Source organism: Meriones unguiculatus, chromosome 18, assembly GCF_030254825.1.
Source record: "Meriones unguiculatus strain TT.TT164.6M chromosome 18, Bangor_MerUng_6.1, whole genome shotgun sequence".
Lineage (NCBI taxonomy): Eukaryota > Metazoa > Chordata > Mammalia > Rodentia > Muridae > Meriones > Meriones unguiculatus.
The window spans coordinates 74,546,924-74,565,475 of NC_083365.1; the positions used below are offsets into that span (position 1 = coordinate 74,546,924).

Genomic DNA, 18,552 nt, shown 5'->3' on the forward strand with positions numbered 1-18,552 from the left:
CACACACACACACACACACACGCACAAATGGAAATAATAATGGGGTCTATCAAAATCAGGGTGCTGTAGAGATGAAACGGGTTAATATGCATGAAGTGTGTAGGCAGATTCCTTTTGACTGGTGTGACTTGAAGTGAGAGATGCTCTTGTGGGGGCGGGGGTGTTGGCTAGCTTCAAAAGTGACACCAACCACAAGGGAACAACATCTGTTGAAAAGGAGAGGCTCAGAAGCAGGCCCGAGGCAGCTGTAAGACAAGCGTCCTTCCATTTGAAGCGGCCCAGGGCCAGACTTCCCTGGGTCACACAGTGGGGTCGGCCCACAGGGAATAGCATTTGCTTTAGTTCCCGTTGTAAAGAGGCAGATAGATGCGTTCACAGCTTTATCGCATCCCTCATGAAGGAAGAAGCACCACGAGGTTACACAAGTGCGACAACAAACACCTCCAGTGTGACAACTGTTCGCAGTGGCTCCTCTCTTTGAAAACGATGGGCATTCCATGGAGGGGGACGGGGGAAATAAGACCAAAATATCAAAAAGCAGTCTTCACCTTATTTCTCTCTGCCCCTCCCCATTCCCGTCCTTTTTCTTTTTCTTTTTTGAGGCAAGCCTCAGGAGCACAGGCTGACCTTGAGCTTGCCATGCAGCCAAGAATGATCTTGAACGCCTGATCCTCCTGGCTCTGCCTCCTGAGCTGAGATTACAGGCGTGAACCCCCACACCCAGTTCTATGAGGCTCTGGGGATTGTATCAGGGGCTCTGTGCACACTAGGTAAGCACCCCAATAACTGAGTTACAGACCCAGACCTCTTTCCTCCTCCTCTGCTTTCCCTTCCTCTCCTTCCCTTTCCTTCTCTTCCCTCCTCTCTCCTCTCCTCCCTTTCCCTTTCTTCTTCCTTTCTCTTCCTTTTCCTCTAGTCTCCTCTCCTCCCTTCCCCTCTTCTCATCACCATTCCCTTTCTTCCTCTCCCTCATTTCTCTCCAGAAGGGTCTTATTATGTAACCCAGGCTAACCTGAACTCTCTGTCCTTCTGCCTCAGCCTCCTGACTGCTGCATTACAGGCATGGTCATACCTGATTATCATGTTTCTTAACAGATTTGGAGAAAAAAAGTAGGCATTTCATCTGGGCATTACTCTATTATTTGAACAATTATCTTACAGGTTTGAACATCATTTTTTCACCTAAAGGGATATAGACTTCACATTTTCCTCTCACCATAGAGGCATGGTTTTGAACTAATTAAAACTAATTTTGCATTGTCTCTGGTGCCCACACCCTCTTTGGTTCCAAAGATCTCTCCATCCTTGCTAGAAACAATATATTTTGCATCTTGCTCTTTGGGGATTTCCACTTTAGCCTGCCCAGTTTCAGTAAATGCTAACCCCATTTCCCCCTTTCACCTCAGCCAAGCTGCTGGGTAGCGACTATTCACAGGGCATCTTTCTGGGGGTCAGAAGTATGCGGCACACAGACAGACTAGTGAAAATGAAATAAGGAGACTTTGCTCAGCATGAGGGCTGAGGGCCAGCTCAAGAGACAGCAGCAGGTAGAAGAGCTATGGACAAGGCCAAGCTATGGACAAGCATGGAATGGGTGGTGACAATGTCAGGATGGGTAGAGGGCTGGCAGCGGGCCCTCGGCAGCCAGATGCAGTTGACCCTGTTGCCTTGATGAAAGGCAGATCAGGCTGGAGGCAATGTGTTGATTGGATAAGAGCTGCCGAGAGATTTGTTAATGCAGCTGGCTTCCATCGAAACTGACTTGCTTCAACTTGCAGTCTAGCTTGCTGGTTTCTATAAAGAAATGAGGTCCCATGGGTTGTAGCCCAAGGGACCATTCTACTCTGCTGGCAAATCCAAGCATTGAACCTGAACATAGTGGGTCCTGCCCAAAGCTTGCTGACTGACTAGAGGGCTGTCATCATCTGTCTTGTGCTTTTATAGTGGAATATCACAGACTGGGTAATTCATTTTCTCTTTATATGTGCATATACATATATGTATGTATGTCTATGTCTATTTGAGACAGGGTCTCATGTAGCCCAGGCTTGCCTCTAACTCAATGTACAGCTGATCATGACCTTGAACTTCTGTTCCTCCTGCCTCCATCTCCTCAGTGCTGAGATGGAGTGTGTGTATCATCTACTGAGTTTATGTGCGTATCACCATGCCTGGTTTATGCAATAGTGAGATGAATCCCAGGGCTCTGTGCATGCCATGCGAGCACTCTGCCAGCTGAGGAGTATCCCCAGCTGCGCACTGAGTAAGTTCCAACTAGAAGAGGTTTGTTGGCTCACAGTTCTGCAGGCTGGGAAGCTCACGGTGAGGAGCTGACATCTGGTGAATGCCTTCTTGCTATAGCATCTTGTAGCAGAAGGACGGAAAGGAAGGAAAGGGAAGCAGAGTAAAACCCCCACATATTTGTTATGGCATTTATTTACTGTGTGGGTGCACGTATGTGAGTCAGACAACAGCCTCGGGAAGTTGATTCTCCTCTTCAGGTCTGGGGTCTGAACTCAGCTCAGTAGGCTTGGTGGCGAGTGCCTTTACCTACTGAGCCATCTCATCAGCCCACATCCGTTCTCTAGCAGGGCATCTTCTCCAGCAATATTCACGAGGTGCAGACAGCCTCCTGGTCTAATCATCTCTTAAAAATTCTTCCTCTTGATACGGTTGCAGAGGTGATTAAATTTTAATACAGATCTGGGAAGGGACGAGCATTCAAACCATAGCAGTGGACCTCTCCGATACCGATGTTACCCAGAAGCACCTGACACTAGCCATTCAGTCCATGGAGAGTAGTAGTGTCTTTTTTCCTCTGCTAGTGTCAGGTGGTGAGAGAGTGTGTCCCCAGTTGAATGCAGAATGAGGGAAGGTATGCTTGAGCATGGGTGTCCAACCTACAGCCTGCAGGCCACATGTATCCCAGGCTGGTCAAGGATGTGGCCTAACCCAAAACTGTAAACACTCAAAACAGGTAGGCCTGGCTGGCTGGTCAGTGAGCACAGGGGTCTGCCTGTCTCTACTCAGATCTGGGATTACAAGTGTGGCATCTGCATACGGTTCTGTTATATGAGCTCTAGGGATTGACCTTAGTTCCTCAGGATTGCAAGCCAAGCACCTGTGTGTGTGTGTGTGTGTGTGTGTGTGTTTGTGACTTGATTTCACAGTCTTAAGCGTACACTTTAGCTTAGAGAAGCCAGAGATTGGATACCCTGTGCCTCCTTAGCAGGCCAGTTTCCCATGGCATCTGAATGAATACATCTTTAAACTGCCAGGACCTGTGGGCTTTCAGCAAGGTTGTTTGATGAGTGCCAGTTGGCTGGCAGATATGGAAAACAGCTGTGATTCCAGAGAGCACTTCCTTTGACGGTGGAAATCTGTTATCTCTGCCTCTGCTTCTTTTATCTCTTCCTTGAGATAACAAGCTCCGCTGTTTTGCATTTTACAGTCAAATAAACTAATTAAAGGTCACCCTTCGACTGCTTTGTGCACCCTTCGACTGTTTCGTGTACCCTTTGAGTTGTTCCTCTAAGCAGTCTGTGTCCAGGGCTTTAATTAGGAATCTCAAACACATCTTAAAGTTGCTGAGAAAGTAGGAAAGGCTTAAAAAAAAAAACCCAAAATATAGGAATTGTGACTCACTTTTTTTTTTTATCGATAAACATACAAGGAACTACTCATCCCTTAGATCCATTGGCTACAAATCTCTCTTTTCCTTGAGTTCCTACATTGTAAAATAGAAATCATGACAGGACTTGTAATCTGTACAAATCCTTACAGTTTGTACAGATTAAATGCTTTACAGAGAATCGTTTGCCGTCCAGAATCTGACCATTGCTCTGGGATGTGGTTCAGTTGGTAAAGTGCTTGCCTAGCATTCAGGAAGCTCTGGCTTTGACCCCCAGCACTGAATAAGCCAGCACTTGGGAAATAGAGGTAAGAAGTTCAAGGTTATCTTTGGCTACATAGTGAACTTGAAGCCAGTCCAGGTTATACTGGACCTTCTCTCAAAAAAGAAAAAAAATCTGTCACTTTACCACTCATAGTATGCATGTACGTGTGTATGTATGTATTTGTGTGCATGTATGTATGTGTGTGTATGTATGTGTGTATTAGGTATGTATGTATGTATATATGTATATATCTATCTGTAATAGGGTGCCAGATCTTACCAGAACTGACTCCATGATGGAAGTACCACTCAGACTGTAAAACTCAGCACGTAGACAGCACCACCTGCCAAAGCTTAAACAAAGGCCTAATCCATCAAAGTCCGTAGTTCTGGGAAAATCCCTAAATATACTAATCTTGCTTTTTGGCTTGTGTAGTTCTGCTTCTGGCTAACTGTTCTTGTTAACTGAAGTATGTCGACCCAGGGCATGGTTTTTGTGCTTGAACACTCACCCTGAGAAAGGCTTGGGACTGTGCCGGGATCCTGAACATCCAGTGTCCTCACTGCCCAGCTATTAAAGACTTTCTATTGGCTTAAACCCATGTCTGAGTAGTCTTCTCTGGTGAACACCCCAACGACACCATCTGTCTGTCTGTCTATGTGCGTTCTTTGTTTAGTCCTGACCCCATGCAGCATGCTCTCTCCAGCTCTCCTCAGCTCTCTTCAGCTCTCCTCAGCTCTCCTCAGCTCTCCTCAGATCTCCTCAGCTCTCCTCAGCTCTCAGATCAGGGTAAGCCTCTGTCAGAGCTTCACTGGCTGAACTCGCAGCTCATTCACACCCCAGTTCTATCTTTCATTTCTGCTTAGGCAACAGAGCCAAGCCCTGAGCGCCAAAGCTGGTTATGTCTATCTTCCTCTGACATATTCTCTAAGAAGAATGCCTCCTTCCTCCTATTTGGACTTAAGGCTTATCTGTGAGAACACCCCTCCCCCCCCACATTGCCACAAGCAAATACTTCAATACTATCTCTTCAAACCTGCAAAAGGCTCCAGAGAGGGCAGTGGGTAACTTCACTGGTGGGGTATGATCCTGAGAGAGGAAGGAGGGGGGCAGAGAAACAGAGACAGACACAGAGACACTGAGAGACAGAGACAGAGAGCAGTGCTAAACAAAGAGGGTGTCATCACTTTTAGGGTAGGCAGAAGATAATTAATTGGCTTTTGATATTAGACAGAAAGTAGTCCCTTTTATAGTCTAAAATTATTTAAACATCTTAGTCTTTTCTTTTGGTTTTGTCTCTGAGGTTACAATGTCAGATTTACCTAGTTTGTTTGCTCTTTTAATACCAACTAATCTCAGTTGTATGTGTTCACGTCCGTTTCCCTGGCTAGTCAAGTCATTCCCTGTGATAGTCCTAAACACACTTTCAAAAGTCTTTAATTTAGCCCTGGGACACCTACACCATATTTTATCTCTTGCTGTAGTTAGTTTCTGCCAACCTCTGAAACTTACAAAATGACCTGTGGAGTGGCAGATGACAAGGAGTTCTCTTTGTAGTACTGGGAAGGTAAATGAGTGACAGTGCAATCTCAAAGTCCAAATGTGTGTAGCACATATCTTTTCAGTGGAGTTCAGAGAGGGGCTGTGGCCTTTCCTACAGTGCCTGGGCTCAGGTGACCTGGACCTGTCACTCAACTAGCTCTGAAACAAATTACACTCTTCCTGTTTATTATGTTCTTCAGACAGCATCCTAGCCCAGCCTGGCCTCAAGGCTAGCAAAGTCCTTGAATTTCTGATTCTCTTACTTCCATTTCGAACTCACAGAGATCCCCTTAACTCTGCCTGTAAGCACTGGATTAAAGATATGTTTTGCCTTGCCCATATCCACACCGGGTTTATCCAAGGTTGGGGATGCAACCCAGGGGTCTGTGAATGCCAAAGCACTGTGCCACCTGAGTTACACCCCCAGCTCCTTTCTCCATTTACCACACAGACAGAGCAAGCTAGTTCCTGCCCCAGCTGCAGCCATCCCATATAGAGATAACGCTCGTGTCTAAAGTCTCAGGAACGGGAGAGAGGCTGCCTGTCCTGGGAGAGAGAGGGGCTGACTCTTTCCATTGCTCACTCCTCCATCCCAAATATGGGCAAACGCTAGTAAAGACAAACAACAAGTGCAAAGAAGTCTGGAAAAGGAAAGGAACTGGGAAGGGGCAAAGGCGTCCACACCAGCTGCCTGGGAGGCGGAGGGAGGGAGGAGGTGGGAGCAGCCAGCATGGGGGTAGTTGCTTCTTTCTCCTCTTCAGACCTCCACGGGAGGACCAAAGGGCTCTCAACTTCACATATTTTGACAGGATGTGCCATTTCAAAGGCATAGGGCTGAACTGCACAACTGTAAGGAAATGAGCTTGCTGACAGATTTCAAGATGTATTGGAGAGCCCCCAAGGCGACTTGCAGGCCTAGAGACTGTCCTCATGCCTCTGCAGATGCTGCTTCCATGACGCCTTTCCTGCCTTCCACTGCAGCTCCCCTCTGTGAGCCGAGCTGTTCATATAAGCCGACAGTAGTTTTTCATAATTGCAGGCCTGACTGTGTTCATGGAAAGGGGCCTGAGCATGCAAACTACTGCTCCCTAGCCAGATTCTAAACCTGACTGCTGCTGGCAGCCTCTCCGTGAGCCACCTAACAGTGTTCGGCGGGATGAAAACAGAGTGGCGATGTTAGTCTCATGTTCCCAGAAAAGACAGTGTCGGGGCAGACGAGGTGGCTCAGCAGTTAAGAGCGTGTGCTGGCCCAGTGGCAGTGGTGTGCACCTTTAATCCCAGCACTTGAGAGGCAGAGGCAGATGGATCTCTGAGTTCAAGGACAGCCTGGTCTACAGAGTGAGTTCAAGGACAGCCAGGGCTACACAGAGAAAGCCTGTTTTGAAAATCCAAAGTCAAACCAAACCAAACAAAAGAGCATTTGATGTTCTTACAGAGATGCAGGATTCCCAGCTCCCACATCCTGTGGCTCACTGCCTATAACTCCAGCTCTAGGGGATCTGATGTTCTCTTTTGGTGAGAAACGAGGCTGCCGAGTAAACCAAGGTGGGCCTGGTGGTGGTGGCAAATGCCTTTAACCCCAGCACTCAAGAGGCAGAGGTAGGCAGACCTCTCTGAATTCGAGGTTAGCCTGGTCTTCAGGGCTAGTTCCAGGACAGCCACGTCTATACAAAGAAACCCTGTCTCAAAAAACACAAGCCAAAACAGAACAAAAAGCAAGCAAAAACTCCACAAAAACCAAGGTGGATGGTCCATTAGGGAAGATATCTGAGGTTGTTTTCTGGTCTACACATACACACACACACACACACACACACACACACACACACACACACGGGGGCGGGGGGAGCAGAGCAAACAATATGCTAGTCCTCGAGGAATGAGTGGTCCTGGGAGCCATGTGTGTGGACTGATCCTCACAGAGAGCTGCTAGGCCACCGAAAAGTCTCGGATCTCAAGGGACCAGGACTGCCTTCTATCCATCTCCCTCTCCAGGATGCTCCTCCTCTTAGCTAGCAGCGACGGACACATTCTCTCCTTAAGCTATCAATACCCGTTCCTCCTTGTTTATCTTCAGACGAGCGACCTCCGTTCTTTCTTCACAGGACAGAAATGCCTAGAAGAGCATGGTGGTTAGTGTCCGCCACCTTCACCCCCCGGCCCGTTCTTGCCACAGCCACTTTTCCCGGCTCTCCTCTTGTAACAGGTAGGTGGGATGGTGTTCCTAGGGGAAGCCAACCCCCCTCGCTTCACACCTGCCTGCGTTACCGTGTTGATATTCTCTCTCTTGTGCTCACCAGCCTACAAGTCAAAACACAACAGAACTTGAACCTTCTGTGACCCAGTGCCGCCTTCCAGCTACCAAGGACAGCTCTCTTTGGTGCTGTCCTTCTCTTTTAGCAAACCTTCCAAAAGAATTGTATTTCATCCTTGCCTTTGCTTATTTTCTTCCCATTTGCCTCTTAAACTCTTTTACACAAGACTCCATCTTTACCACCCACCCAAAACTTCCCTTTCAGTGCCCATGCTCTTCTCTGTGTGCATACACGTGTGTGTGTGGAGGAGCCCCAGTGGTATGGACCTGTACTGTCACGTCTGACTTCACCCAGATTCTGGGGACCCACACCCAGCTACTCTCTCTCGGGCTTGCAAGTACTTTCTCCTTAGAGCCTCCATGCAGCCCCTATTTTTCTAATAGATTGCATTTTATTTCCTCTTTGATAGTTTTTAATATGTGCCAACCCCGTCTCCTGTCACCGCCTGTCGCCTTCACCTTCTTTCCTCTTGCTCTCTTTTGAAGCTGCTGAGTTGGTGCTGCCCGCTGGAGTGTCGACTTGACCTGGTGTAGATCCTCTGCAGGAAGTCCCGGCTGCGGTGAGCTCCTGAGCGCTCTGGCCAGGTCAATTCCAGGAGGCATCATTTCACAGGATCCCGCCCCATCCTCTGGCCCTTACATTATTTCCGTGATGCTCCCTGAGCCTTGGCAGGGACTGGGTAAGGGAGGGAGTGGTATGGATGTAGATGTCTTATTTAGAGATAAGCACTAAGTCCTATTTTAAATTTTATTTTATGGCAGAGTCTGGCCAGGAACTTGAGATGTAACTTAGAATGACCTTAAACTCCTGATCCGATCCTCCTGCCTCTACCTCCCAAGTATTGGCATTCAGGCATGTGCCACTACACTCAGCCCAAAACACTTTGCTGGTTTAAACAGTGAGACCATTCTGAATCCTGTCTTCCCTGATAATCCCTGGAGTCCCTGAGCCCTAAAGGGTAGTGGCCTCCAACACCTAGCCCTGGCCTCTTTACCACCAAAGATGCTAAGTCACAGGGTAATGCCATCCAATTTCATGACTTCAGAGACTACTCATAGATGGATAATTCTCTAGACCTTAGCCCTCGTTCTGATTTCTATAACCCCCAAGGTTGAGAGCCCTTTGCCTTGTCATCTCCACTCAGATATATAATAACTATCAGAGATGAGCATTTGCTGAAGCGAACCCCTGCTTTCTCACCGCCTCCCTTGTTCAAGTTCTATCATTTGTGATGGTTTCCCGCTTCTGTGTTAGCCTTCTCTCAACTGAAGTGAAATTTTTAAAATTTCTCATGTTTATGTGTATGTGGTATGCACGTATATGCGTTTGCATGTTCACATGTGTGTGGGCATATGGGGTGGGTGCATGTGTGTGTTAGTGCCTATGGAGGCAGAAAGTTGACTGACATCGGGTGCCTCCATCAGTTCCTCCCTGATTTATTTAATGCTGTCTTTGTCTGGGGGGTCTCAAGCTGAACCGGAGCTCATCAGTTCCAGCCAGCCTCGCCTGAGGATCTCTGTCTCTGCCTCTCCTGCTGTGGGGTTACAGTGGACCATGAAGCTGATTTGGTTTTCACCTAGGGTCTGGGGCTCTGGATGCAGATCTTCACATTTTTGTAGCAAGAGCTTTGCCTACTGAGCCAATCCTCTGCCCTGAAGTGATCTTCTCAAACCTGTTCAGATGCTCTGCCTGCCTCCTCTCCATTTCTTTCAGAACAAATTCTCAGGTTCATACGGTCCATCTTGAACTCCCTCTTCTGGCCTTTGGTCCCAGTCACTTTTATTTCCATCCCTGTCTCTGTTCTTACCGTAGTCCCATATGTTTGACCTATTGTGGCTACCTCAGGACCTCCTACCTGTTCTCCACCTGTCGTAATGCCCTCCTGCTCCATACCCACAGGACTCATTCCCTTCTTCACCTGGCATCCTGCTCAAACTCTCTCTCTCTATGTTTTCCAGCACAGGGTTTCTTTGTGTAGCCTTGTCTGTCCTGGAACTCACCCTGTAGACCAGGCTGACCTTGAACTCAAGTAGATCCACCTGCCTCTGCCTTTTGAGTGCTGGGACTAAAGGCGTGTATACCACACCTGGCTCAAATGCTGTCTTTTTAGAGATGCCTTCCTTGACTTCTGTCTGCTGACTATTAAATACCCTCATGCCCCCTCATTTGCATTCCATACCCTGAGATACACACACACACACACACACACACACACACACACACACATACACAGACACACACACACACAGACACACAGACACACACACACACAGACACACACACACAGACACACACAGACACACACACACAGACAGTATAGCTCTTATCATTATACATTGGTTTAAAACAGGATCCTGGTTAAAAAAAAATAAATGATATCTGCATTGCAGGGTAATTTAATGAATACACTCTTTTCAGTGGTATGGGCAGAGTTAAGAGAACCAATCAAGCGTGGGAGACATTCAGGGTTTGGTATCCCTGGGGAGAATATATATGATGTGGCCTTGTGGGTCTCATTTCTTCTCATCTGTTCTCTTCTCCACCCACACCCTGTGTCACATATTCACTCATTGTTATAGGTAATAACAATGCTTTTAGTTCCCACCTTCAGGGGGCTCACAATCTAGTGAAGGGAAAAGATCCTCGACGGTAAACAAAGAACGCACGCTGGTGTCCAGGGCTATTGTAATACTCTTCACAATAGCCAGGTTGGGGAGTCAGCCTGGATGTCCATCAATAGACAAGTGCATAAAGAAAATGTAGTTGATAAATAGATGATAGATATAAACAGATATAAATTATACAGATACACACACAGCCATACCCTGTGTTTTAAGCAGATGTAAGATCTGACCTCCAGTCCTCATGTTTGCAAGGTAAATGCTTTACCGACTGAACTATAACACTCCAGCTCAAAATATTTTAAAATCTAGACTGAGCATGTGAAGGAAACATGCATGATTTTTCTTTCTGAGTCTGGCTTAATTTGCTTAACATAATGGTCTCTAATTCTATCCACTTTTCTGGAAATGACATACTTTCATTCTTGTCTAAGGACGAATAAAATTTCTCCGTGTGTGATAGGGATCTATATCTATTGTATATCTATCTAATTTGTATCTATGTGATTTATCATCTATCTATCAATTACATTTTCTTTATCTATTCGCCTGTGGATGGACGTCCTCGCTAACTCCCCGCCCTGGCTGTTGTGAGTAGTATTGTAATAAGCATGTTAACTGTTTACCGTTGAGGTTCTTTTCCTTTTAGGAGATTGTTGTTTTTTTTTTTTTTTTTTTTTTTTTTGTTTTTTTTTCTTTTAGTAGATTGTAAGCCTCACGAAAATGGGAACTAATACAAAAATCCTACTCCATAAACAATAAAGACGAATGAACCTGTGGCATAGAATGCATGGCAGAGGAGGACCCAGGTGAGAAGGGATGAGGCCCTCAAGATTAGGATGCTGAGGACACATGACTAAAAGTTGCTTAAAGAGCTAGGAAGGCTGAGGATTGTCTCGTGAGAGAGAGCTTATCTCCTGCGTGTGGCTGTAAGTTTGATTCCCAATATCATAAAAAGACGATGAGAAATCTAATAGCCATCTTCAAAGACACGTGAGCAAAAATAGACACAAAGAACAGCCCGGGGTAGCTTCACAAAGGAAACCGCCGAGTTCAGCGTTCCATAGGACACGCAAATATGCTGAGGCTGTCAGAGCCTCCAGCTGCAGCAGCACAGGCATGGCAGGAAAACAGACTGCTGGCGGGAAGGGAATGCTCTGGCATTATAATCACTAGATGCTGGAAAACAAAGAGAGCGTCCGGGAGCCCCGTAGCTGTCCACAGAAGCTATCGTGAAGAACAAGAACAGAAAACCAGAAGGAAGCACGGCACACTCATTGTTGGGCGGAAGGGCGCGCTTGTCTTGTGAGTTTTGTGTTGCTGCCACCATTACAGCTGGCAGCAGACATTTGCCATCCCAACCTAATCATTCTTACGCTTCATGGATTTTTAAATCATAGCTGATTTAAAAAGAAAAATAATTTTAAAAAGGAATCGCTAATGGAGCTGGGGAGCTGGCTTAGTCAGTGAGGTGCTGGCTATGCGTGCAAACATGAGGGCCCAAGTTCCATCCCCAGCACCCTGTAAAAAGCAGGTTTGGGGTGTGCACCTGTGCTCCTGGCCCTGGAAAGGCAGAGTCAGCAGGGTCCCAGGGCCTCCTGGCCATGAGCTGAGCTAAAGTCGTACGCCCCAGGTTTAATGAGAGACCTCCTCTAAACAAAACCCCAACAACAACAATAATACGATGGAGAGTGAACGAGGAAGACACCTGTCACTGCTTCCAGTCTCCACAGGAAGGTGCACGTATGTGCATGTGCAGCCATTCACCCAGATACACGCAGACATACACACACAAGAACACACACACAGATTTGAGTAAGCAGGGAATATTTGACAGGGAATATTTGGTATCCAACATAACAACTGCAAGAGTGGCTGTCAGGCAAGCTTTTCTAGGACTTCCCTCCGACTCTCCCGCATCTCCCATAGACACCTTGGCTTTCTAGCACTGGCAGCTGCTAGAGGGATCCTCAAAGATTCCACTTTCAAGCTGAAAGAAGTAACTGAGCTCTTTCTCTTCAGGACTTACACCGACTTCCTTACGGGAGGACCCTCTTGGCATCTGCTCACACTCACACACTCAGGACAGTTATCCAGGCCTGCAGGCGGGGGAAGCAGACACACAGGTCACCCCTGCTTTCCTTTGCTTTTTTACACATTTTTGGTGTTGGTGCATCTTTGAGTGTGTTTGTGTGTGTGAACATGCGCGCCTATGTGGCTGTGCACTAGTGAAGCTCTATGAAGGTTAGAGGAGCACCTCAGGAGCTTCCCACTTTTTGTTTGACAAGGGGTCTCTCCTTGGCCTAGAGCTTCAGGTAGACCAGGCAATGAGTTTCCAGGGATTCCATCTTGTCCCCCCAGAGTTGGAATCACAAGCATGGACCAGGGTGCTTGGCTTTTCGTATGGGCTCTTAGGATGGAACTCAGGTCCGTACACTTGCAAGGCAAGAACTTTATCAGCTGAGTTTGTCTCCCTAGCCCTAATGTTTATACTTCTCGACTCTAGAGTCAGGGAAGGCTCTCAGATAGCATCGTCCAGACTTTCCAAACACAACAAACCGATGGGCAGATGTGCAGAGGCAGTGTGGCCGAGCCAGGCTTTCTGTTTTCCAGATGCTGCTCATTGCTCAGACGCAAGCTGGGGTACACCGTAGCTGGGTCTGGGAAGATGCAAGACACCTGTGTCCCTCCTGCAAGAGCCGTTAACCCCTCTCAGTCTCAGCGTGATGTAGACGGTAGGTGAAGGGAAAGGGGGACTACGTGTGTGTAAGCAGGAACACTTTGAAAGTCTCCTGGAACCCGTGAGTAGCAGGAATGCAAGTTTCCGGGGCTGTGTGTATGGCCCGGCGGACAGAGGGCTTGCCTAGCACCGTGTTTAATCTCTGCACAGTTTTAGGCTGGCAGCACTTGATAGGTGGAGGCAGGAGGACCAGAAGTTCAAGGCTAATTTTGGCTATTTAGAAAGCCTCAGACTAACTTTGCTGCAAAAGACTATCTCAAAAATTTTTTTTTCTTCCTCCTATCCTTGTGATGTTGGTATGAGCAAACAGCCATCTCTGGACTAGGAACTAAGTCATCACTAGACACTGAACCTCTGCCACTCTGGTCATGGACCTACCTGGACCCTGAACAGTGAGGGAGAAATTCCTGTTGTTTTTAAGACACCAGACTTCCATGGTTTGACTATGGCTTGCTGTTTGGCTGTTGAGTGTTGCTGGCTTTTAAGAGGAAAGGGTGTGAGCTGCGTTGGCCCCCTTGGTGCTTAATTTTTGTTTGTTTGCTTACTTACACAGGACAGCATGTGCCCCAGGCTGGCCGCAAACTTGCTGTAGAGCTGAGGGAGACTTTGGCTTCTATCTCCTGAGCACTGGGATGACAGGTGCATGCCTGGTTTATATGTTGCACTTGCTTTGATGAGCCTGGATTAGTCACTAAACAGCCAGACTGTAGTAAAGAGGGTTTGGTTTCCCATAGCTGTCTGTCACTGGTGCCTTGTCTGCCCCTCCTATGTGTTAAAGCTGTACAGCACCCCTACTGCGAGTTAGGCAGATAGCAGCACCTTCCCAGCCTCCAGAAGAGAGTCAAACAAGCCTCTTTTGATACGTATCACCTACTCTCAGGTATTCTTCAGAGACAGGAAGTAGACTAAGATATCATCTATGGTAGCTGGCTATGGAGGTGTCCATCAAATGACCCAGAGACCCAGCCTACATCAGTGCTTCTCAACAGGTGGGTTCTGGCCCCCTTAGAATTTCATTGACCTTTTCATGGGGTCACCTGAGACCATCAGAAAACATGCATTATGACTCAGAACAGTAGCAAAATCACAGTTATGAAGTAGGAACAAAAATAATTTCATGGCTGGGGCCCCACAACATGCGCAACTGTATGAAAGAGCTGCAGCACCAGGAAGGGTGAGGACCGTCGTTCTGGGTGAAGAAGGGCCAGGCGAGCGCCACAGGCTGGCCAGCTCGTGGGAGTCAAGTCCCCAGAAGATGTACAGCCTTATTCTCCTAACGGCACCAGATAGTCTGAATTCGGCCCGGCAGATGCTCTCAGTTTCAGTGAGTCCTTTGATGTGTTTGGGAATGTCGGCGGCAGCTGGACAGGCACCCAGTAGACTGACTTGATGGTGAGAAGTTTCTAAACGCTGCCCTGCACACAACTGCTTAGCGCAGGCCGGCTGCTGTGGACAGGGGGATAGTAATGACAATAATCAAAGGCCGCCGGGCCCCTGTGTGTGAGCGTCTCTTCTGCTGTTGGTCCAGCTCGGCTCCCACTGGCGTGCGGCACTCTGGGACAGGTCTTTGAGTTTCTGCTTTGTTGAAGGTGCTTTGAAGCCAGGAGTCAGCGTCAGCCAGGATGGGCTGCTGGGCAGGTTGTTGCTTGAGCGCCATTCATGGTTTTTATTTTGAAAGGGATTTATGTATGCAGGCTAGACTCCAGGTCTCTTTGTAGCCAAGAATGACTTCCTATCCTCCTGACCCTACCTCCCCAGTGCTAGGGTCACAGGCAAGGCCAACATTCTTGTTTCAGTCGGTGCTTGAACCTAGGACTCTGCATGCTAGGCAAGTGCTCCACCTACTACGCCGCCTTCCTGGCCCTTCTATTCGCAGTCACAAAGGCTGCTTTAACAGAAAGCCAGGGGATGGATAGGATGTCTAAAATGCTTGTATGTAAGCATGGAGAAACCGTTCAATTCCCAGCACCCCTGTAAAAAGCTGGGCAAGGTGACACATGCCTTGATCCCTGGGGGGATCAAGCTGCTGGGGGGACAGACACACGCCACTCCTCAGGGTTCAGTCAAGCTACCCTGCTTAGCAAGTTCCAGTTTCCAGTGAGAGACCCAGCCTGAAACACACAAGCTGAAGGTGTCTGGAGAATGCACGCTAGCCTGACAGCCTCCGGTTTGAGCATACATGTACACCCACACACAATCTTCATAGACACATGCTAAAGGAGAAAGCATGAAAGAAAGAACGAAGGGGAAAGGGAGGGATGGAGGGAGGAAAGACAGCTGTAGAGGACCTCTGACACCTTGGTGGCCCGAAGGCTACCCCTGTTGACTTTACCAGTTCCTCGAGGCCCTCTCCCTCCTCTCCTTCGTTCTGTTCTTTGCCTGCGTAGTCCATAGCAGGCCTGACCCTGTTGTTCCTCTCGGTGTGATTCATTTAACAGACCCTTCTGCCCCAGCTGCTGACTTCAAAGGCAGAATGGAGAGGTGAGGAAAAGGAAACACAAATGAAGCAGCAACAGTTGAAGGCAGAGACCCACAATTTGCTCAGCTCCAGCCTGCGACGCGTCTGGCTGACAATTAAAGGCGTAAGAAATGCGTGTTGCTCGCCCACCCCCTCATTCGGACTCCGTTTTCCTCTTTACAAAAACATCTGAATTCTGTCTTTGGTGTGATCTTGCATTTGTTTTGCTGGCATGGCCACAATAGCCACCTACGTGGGGACTGGCGAGAGAAACCAGCCATCTCCTGCCAGAGAAAAGCATTCCGGAACCTGACATCTGGGTCTTGCAGCTGGAAGGAGGGAGGAAACCACAGAGCACCAGCCCCTCGTGTCATCAAAGGCGGTTGATGGTGCCAAGTGAGTATGGAAATTACACACAGAGCAGATGCCATCTCTAGCATTAGACGGATAATGCAGCTATTTAGGAAAAACAAAGATGTGCTTAGAGTTTGATCATCCGTGGTACGTGCAGAGAAAGCATTCAGAGCTTCCAGCGTGACAGGGATGGGCCCATGCTTGTCCCCAAATGATTCACATTGTTTAGATTTTATTATTTATTTAATTTAATTAATTAGTGTGTGTGCATGCACACACTACTGGGTGCATGTGTGCACATGCCCACCCAAGTATTTGTGCGCATTTTTTGTGTTTGTGCATGCAGAGACCAGAAGGTCATCTCTTTGTTCTCCACCTTATTTTTTTTTAAGATTTATTTTATTTTTAATTGTGAATATGTATGTATCTGTGTGTGTGGAAATGTGCACACGTGAGTGAAGGTTCCAGAAGAGGCCAGAAGAGGGCCTTAGATGCCCCAGAGCTGGATTATAGGAGTTGTGAGCTATCCAGTGTGGGTGCTGGGAAATGGACTCAGGTCTTCTGGGAGAGCACTGAGCACTTTTCACTGCTCAGTCATCTTCCCAGCTCCCTCCGCCTTTTGGAAGACAGTCTCTCGCTGGACCTGGAGTTTACTGTATTTGCCCTCGCTGCTCTCCAGCCCCAGGGATCCTCAACCTCCGCAGCTCCAGGACTGCAAGCATACACCAACTTGCCCTCATTTTTTACGTGGGTGCTGGTGATTGGAGTTGGTTTTCCATTCTTGTGGGGTAACCACTTTAACAACCGAACCATCTCTCCAGTGTCCATGTGGTTCACACTCCCTCTTCAAGCTTGAGGAAGCCAGGGGTACTTGTCCCTTTATGAAAACTGGAGGGAGAAGTAACTTGAAATGAAAACATGCCACGTGGATACTTAAGAGTTTCAGGTTCACGCCGTCTTCCCTGTAGGCAGCATTTGGAGCACTTTGTGTGATGGACAAGAGAATATGAAAGCAAGAAAGCTCGGCCGGTTATCTACAAGACACAATCGATCACAAAGAATTAGCTCATTGTGGCGAGAGGCAGAGCCAGCAGGGAGAGGGGTGGAAAAGGAAATTGAAAATGCTAATGAGCGTGAAGGCACCTTGGCCCCTTTTCCTTTCTTTCCTTACTCAGATCTTCTCAAGATTAGGGCCCTGCAGCCAGGCTGCATAAGCACTCAAGCTGGAGATGCTCACAGAATCACCAGCTGCATGCAGGAAGCATGGGTTAAATGTGGGCAGCAAGGCCTGGAAACAGTGTTTTACAGAAGAATTCTTTTTATCTTTTTCTCTTTGCAAAGCACACAGCAGAAAAGGGCTTCTCTGTCCATAGTGTCTTTTCTTTGGGAAAGTCTGGAAAAGTGGATGACTTGAGGGTTAGGAGTGTGGCTTCCTTGGTGGAGTTTGCCTAGGGTGCAAGATGCCCTAGGTTTGCTCTCTAGTATCACATAAACCAGGAATGGGGCCAGAGAATTGTGATTCCAGTACTCTGGAGGAAGATCAGAAGTTCAAGGTCATCCTCAGCTATGTAATGAGTTTGAGGCCAGCCTCATGAGATCCTGACCCTCATTCTCCCCTCCCAAGATAAAAGCGATGACTTGGGCTGGAGAGATGCCTCAGTGATTAAGAGCTTACTTCTCTTGTAGAAGACTGGGGTTTGGCTATCAGAAAAAGCAAAAACCAAAACCCAAAAGAAATCTCAAACAATAAATCTAAACGTTATGGGACAAATTAAATAATAACGTTTAGGCTTACAACAGATCTTCTATATGAAAGTGGTTTATTAGGTGGAGATGGAGGGAGGGAGAGAAGGGAGAGCGGGACATAATGGAGAGAAAGAGTGAGAGAGGGGAAAGAGAGAGAGAGGGGGCATCCCGATAGAGAAAGGGGAGAAGCCAAGAGAGAAGAGGCCAGAAGCAAGAGAGCCCAAGAGAGAAAGGATCAAGAGAGGGACCACATGGCTGGCTGGTCCCTTTAAGGGGCAAGGTAACCATGCCTTCCAGGTGTGGCCACGTGGCTGGTGACACATGATGACATCATAGGTTACTAGGCAACCCAGAAACAGGTTTGGTTCCAAAATCCTAACATTTCTCCCTTTTTCTATAATTAAAAAATGAGGAACTTGGGCTGCTTCTCAGTTAAGATAAGTTAAAGTATATGAATTTAGGTTCATTGGAAGTGGCTCTTGGTTGTCATGCAAGAGGTTAAGAGAGAAAAATTATAGCAACAAAATAGTCAGATTACATGGTCAAGAGGAGGAAGGGAAGCCTCTGCCCTGGAAAATTTAGGGTAGAGGGTTGCCGGGAGAGAGTTGCCAGCAATGCAAGGCAGCAGGTAGGGACTGAGGAATGCTGGGAGAACCTGGAGCTGCTTGTGCTGGTCCTGAAGCACACCACTTCAGCCTTTTGATAATAATAAGTGAATATAGGGCATAGATTCTCTTCTGGCTACTTCCTGCTGACACTGGGGGCGCCGTAGGGAGGTCAAAAGGATGAAATGCTGGCCAAGTCCAGGAAGAACAGGCTGTTTTGATGCTGTCCAGGGTCTGCAAGAACATCCATGGCTGGGAGGGAAGGTGCAGCTTGA

At 47.6% G+C, this 18,552-nt stretch overlaps 1 long non-coding RNA gene across 1 annotated transcript in view; it reads left to right on the forward strand.

The window, feature by feature from the left end:
• The window catches only part of LOC132648973 (uncharacterized), a 73,542-nt gene that overhangs the window by 39,028 nt on the left and 15,962 nt on the right, over window positions 1-18,552 (forward strand). The window contains exons 3-7 of the long non-coding RNA XR_009587364.1: window positions 7,544-7,644; window positions 8,239-8,312; window positions 12,988-13,109; window positions 15,553-15,696; window positions 15,818-15,968. This is a non-coding gene — a long non-coding RNA (uncharacterized LOC132648973). The remainder of the gene's footprint in view (window positions 1-7,543; window positions 7,645-8,238; window positions 8,313-12,987; window positions 13,110-15,552; window positions 15,697-15,817; window positions 15,969-18,552) is intronic.